Here is a 5,781-nt window from a genome sequence, read left to right as displayed (position 1 = left end):
CCCCCACCTATTTCAAACTGAAGATATGGCTCGAGATGGGATGCTACAACACAACTCTATTCAGGCTAGTAGGTCATCAGGTAAGCTTACGACTGTGTGAGGCAAAGTGTTGCTGTTTATAGATATTGGCCATGTGTGGCATGTATAATATGTTTTCTGGTTGCGTGCATGTTGTTTATAGTCTAGTGTATGGAGGAGACTCTGGCAAAAAAATTCCAAAGCCTCTAAGAGTAAACATCCGAGGACGAATGTTCCCAGGGGGGAATGATGTAACACCCTATATTTTTGTACACAAAACTGCGTCGTGAGCAAACTAATGTAGGACCAAAAATGAGATCATCTTTGAAAATATATAAAGTAAGTTAATCATGTTACCTTGGAGGTTATAAATATTGAAGATCATGAACAACAAGTACAAAGAGGGTTAGAAGGTTCAGAAGCTAAAGGAATTGAAGAAAATAATTTTTCGTCGAAAGTCGACAAGTTGGGAATGTTATAGCATGTACTTTTGGGGTAAAACCAGGGTGTTTAACATGATAAGGAGGTTATGTTATGATTTATGTTAGTCGTATGATAGTCGTGTGTTATATTTTGAAGTCAAGCGAGTGGTGGAACAAAAGTCGATGAAAGTCATCACAAGTTACGTTCATAAGTTTTACTGAAACTTTGAGTCAAATATAACTGCGATTGTTTCCCAATATACTTAGATTTTTGGGGTGTTCAACCCATAAAATTAAATATCTATGAGTCTATTTTATAACTCATTAAACCGTTTGTCAATACGATATCGGAGTAGAGAGATATGTGCGTTTTTGCGAGACTGCGCAGACTGTCACCTACTTGCTTAAACACGAATCCACAATGGGCCAGTTCGGGTCATCCAAAGAGGTATTTTTAAATACATATCCCCTTCATATATTAGTCTTATAATAGGGAAAAATAACCAGACATAATCTCTGCAAAAATCCTCCCAAAAATTTTCCACAAACCCCAATTAATTTTCTCTTCCTTTCAAGTTCTAATTGGAGGTAAAACCTAGAGTTTGAAGAACCAAGATATGAGCTGAGTTATCCAACAAATCAGGTAAGTTTACTGCTCTATTCATCTATTTTTTTTTCTGTAGATGCATAGTAAGTCGTTCTATATTTGTAAGAACTCACGGGACGGTGATCGGAAGCCGTGAGTTCGAGTTATTCACTTGTAGCAGACTGTTTTGTGGACTGTTTTGTGTTACTGCTGGGCTGCATGTTTTACTACTATTTTGTGGAGTTTTGGAGGAGGAAGGGTGTGGAGAAACACCACATAAATGCAGGGTGGTGGGCTGGTCATTCGTCGTAATATTTTTGAGCTATTTGACACTACTACGGTGGTCGTTTTGTATATGAAGACATTGGGGGTGTGTTGGGCTGTTTTATAGTATTTTGTGGTGTATATAAGGTTGAAAAATAATGTATATAGGTTGTTATTGTTGCGTTCTTGTATTATTGGTGTTATCCTGAATTTGGAGGAAGTAAGGATTATAGAGGAGATGCTGCCCATTTTAATACAAAATAAGCTTGTCGTTCGTTGTGCGATAGTTGTACCTTTCGTAACTTAATGATAGTATTATTATCGTTGTTGTACATTAAGGTGCAAAGAGGCGAGTTCGACTTGGTGATTGGAAATATTGTGATAAGGTATGTTAAGGCTAAACCTTTCCTTCATTTGGCATGATCCCGTAACTACATATGTTTGACAACGAGACATAGAGAGAAGTTCGTATTCATGAATTTAGTCACATTATCCTAGTCTCAGAAGTTACAGTATTCTCCCTTATCGTGACTTTATATTCAGTTAAGTATTATTTTTTTCCACTCAAGAGAGCAGAGGGTCATATATTTAATATTTAATCAACTAATTGATGTTATTGGGAACTTGTATAGTTCACACTCTTTGGCTCTACCCATGAATTATCCAGTAATAGGTCTTTCACAATCAGATCTACCTATACAGTAACGGTATTTAATTATGAAAGTTTGCTGGGTAGCTGACCCTCTTAGTCCGTTCTTGCCAGAGTGGGAGCCTGCCTAATCTTTATGTTTTATGCTTTTTAAATAAGATTTCCTCCGCTTAATGGATAACCATTTGTTACCAATGGAGAATTTCTTATCATCTTAAATTCAGGTGATTGTATTTACACCAACGTAAACCATAAACTTCATACACAATAGAGGGATATGATAGAGTTTTTTTTTAATAATGAATGGAGTTCCTTCTTCCATCCTATCCCATTCACCGGTACTGATCATTGATACTGTAAAGGTTGTTTTCTTGCTTTTGTTGCCAGCTCATGATCTAAACGAGTCGCACATACACCCTAGTACATGTTCCTCGACGCTGAGGGCACCCCCGAAGAGCGGGGTATGGCCGAGCGCCTATGAGCGAGCCTACTACGGCCGAGCAGTTACACATACCGAGCCTTATAGGTCCGGACATTTATTTTACTTACTATATAGAAAGAGTTGAGTCTTTATCAGCAAGTAAGTATATCTCCAGATCATCTTTGACTCCCAGTTACTTTCAGTTATTATATTATTAGTTCAATTTTAATTTTCAGTTATGTTATTGCCTTACATACTCGGTATATTATTTAGTACTTACATCCCTTTTCTGGGGACGCTGCATTTCATGCGTGCAGATTCAGATAGACAGACGGGTAGACCTCCTCAGTAGGTGCTCCCCGAGTTCAACCTGATCGGTAAGCTCCACGTCCTTCGGAGTTATCGGGTCTAGGGTTTCATGTACATCTTTTGTATATATGTGTATATGTTATGGGTAGGTCGGGCCCCTATTCCGATCATAATATATCCATCAGTAGAGGCTTGCAGACATATCTTATCAGTTAGTGCAGTATGCTGGGCGTGTAGGCCTGGTATGTATATTTTAGTGGTTTGTCAGTTGAAGTAGTTATGACGGCCTTGTCGGCCCAGTTTTATATTGATGTTTAGTCAGTGCTAGTTTCAATTCAGTTTTATATTTTGCTTCGCAAATTGTCTTGCAATATGGCCCCATGGCCAAATTATGACATTATATGTTCAGAGTACTTTAGTCGCAATTTGGTACGCTAGGTTAGGTGAGGCACCGAGTGCCGGTCTCGCTCCCAGGTTCGGGACGTGATAGTTTCGCAGCTCTGTTTGAGGGCGGTTATGAGGTTGGTTGGTAGGTCACTTGTTATCCTCACTCTTTCTTCTCGGTTACCTGCCATGTTAGATTGTGCACAAGGAAAGAGAATAGATCTTGGTCTTTGTGACATTAGTGACCGACGTTATTTATAAATCTAGAGGAGACTAATCGTTTAGCTAAGAAATCCCCACAGATATCTCCAGATTGTTTGACCCAAAAACGTAAATCTTGGTTTAAATAATTAATTTCAGTTAAACATAGGTTAATCTTAGTTATGAATAATATCCTCAGATCATGTAAATCAAAGAAAGTAGTTAAATGACGTTTATGAGTACAATAATGATTCTATGAAATAAATGCCTTTTACTATCAAGAATAACATCAATGTGTATGATATTCAATAAATGACAATATAATGGCACTCATGTAATTAAGAGAAATAATCTAATCAGCAAGAGGTGGAACAAAAGAACCTTCTACCTAACAATGATTGAACGATAGATCCTCGAACGATTGAGGATTCCTCGGATATGACGAGAATCTTAGTAAAAAGTAAAGTCTTGTATTGAGTGAAGAATGAATCTTTTTCAAAGTGTTAGTTCTTACAATTGAGTCTCACGTGCCTTTATTCTCTCTTTTTTCTATTTATATCAGATATATCCCTAGTAAACCCTAATAGTACATACACAGAGAATATCCATAGAATATTCTCTTTAGTACCCTATTTCGAAAACTAGCCGTTACAGCATCATCGACGGTGCCCAACCTCGACCATGATTGGCACCTCGACCACGACTCATGTCGACTCTTCGGCTATGAGCTTTACTGCTTCCTGATCCATCTCGACTAACGGCAGCTCGAGAACCCTTTCCTTAGTATTATCTTATTTCAAATATTTTAGAATGGATTTTGACCCATACATTGATCTGTTGTCCTTCTTATCCGTGAACTCCCCAATCATTTTTGAATTCTCCGAACATTCAACTTCCTCTCTGAGTACTGTAGTTGATTTTCTGAAGAGTCTTCTACCTGTCTCCAATTTTTTAACTTCCCGATATATATTCTGGATGTTATGTAAGCTGACTGAACAATCTTACCCACGTCTTTTTTTGAATGATACATTGTTATGTCCCTTTTTACTAATACAGAGCAGACAAACAATCAAAAATACTACTAATTCTTACGTAATGTATGTGTTAAACCAAATAATTTATTTCTAGAGTTACGAATTAAAGTAACAACAAATATCATAACCCTAACAAATGTTTAAATAACAACCGAATGTCGATTGGAAGTTGTTAAGTGTTAATTTCCTCGCAAGAGACGTTGTCAACATTTCATAACCCAACCGTCACGTAAGGAGACTAATTAATACTAAGAGAAAACTAGAAATGAATGAAAGGGAAAGGCAAGAAATGGACATTGACTTGGAAATTTCACAAGTCTTCCTAATTTTGCATTAGTTAATAACCAGAGACGAGTACAGGCATTTCACACCTCAAATTTTCAAACTCAACAAAGAAACACGTCTACAAATGCCAAATACTATGTATATGAAAATTCAGCCACCTACATAATTATAAAGGATTGCCTGCTCTGCACACTGCAGTGTAGCTTTGATTGGCAAAAGCAATTTTCGCCTTCTAGCCATCAGTCGTTGGATTATATTTTGATCAATTCGAAAATGGGAAAGATGGTGTGCGCTGAGGTGGATGGAGGCAACGGTTTGGATGTCAGCCCATTTTTCATAGCTCTCATTATTGCTGTGCTCTTCTTATTCATTTCATGCATCAGTCCACCACCTCGTCGCAGATTTGTTGCTGTCTCTCGATTCTAATTGAATTTGCTGCGTACAATCAAGAGGACTAGATCTAGCTAAAGCTTCCCATTGATCTTTGATTTTGCTGCTCTTACTTTGGATAATTATTTTTCTTTTTTCATTTGCCTAGTCTGTAAGCGAATTGGGATTACTTTTAATAAATTCTCATCTTTGGGACAAGAATTCATGCTATCATCGTCCCTTCTCACTGCTTGTTTGCCTGATTTTATTGAGTTCAGAGATGATTGCGGGAGGACTAATTTTTTAGCCCATTACAAATGTTATTTTAATCACATAAGAGCTTTCTAAATATAACACAAAAGATTTTTGTAGGATTATTTTCTTTTATCCAATACGTGTAGAAGATGGACTTAATTAAAGGTCAATTATCGACTAGTAGTCATCAATGCGTTATATTTACTTTTCGAAATCAAGACTTACCCACACGAGATGTTTACACTAAATTATAGTATTAAGTTACCATAATTGACCATGATTTAGTAAAAGCCACAAACAGATGTCATGCATCAATATAGATATAATATAAATGTTCGATGTGGGCAAGTTTTTGCGCTCCCTGTAAAATCTTCACAAGTTGCAAAATTCTGAACTAAGTAAAAACTAGCACTCTCTATTCTCTAAGTGAATGAGTTATCAGCAAACAAAATATTGCACCACAATACAGCACTGCACGATAATCTCCAGTTATTAATAACAAAAACGGATTCAGAAATCAGAACTATTTTACCTAATGTGTATAAAATCTAATATAAATATATATTTGATAAAATCTCAAGTTG

The sequence above is a fragment of the Nicotiana tomentosiformis genome, chromosome 1, assembly GCF_000390325.3.
Source record: "Nicotiana tomentosiformis chromosome 1, ASM39032v3, whole genome shotgun sequence".
Taxonomy (NCBI): Eukaryota; Viridiplantae; Streptophyta; class Magnoliopsida; order Solanales; family Solanaceae; genus Nicotiana; species Nicotiana tomentosiformis.
Note: the sequence above shows the minus strand (reverse complement) of the source record.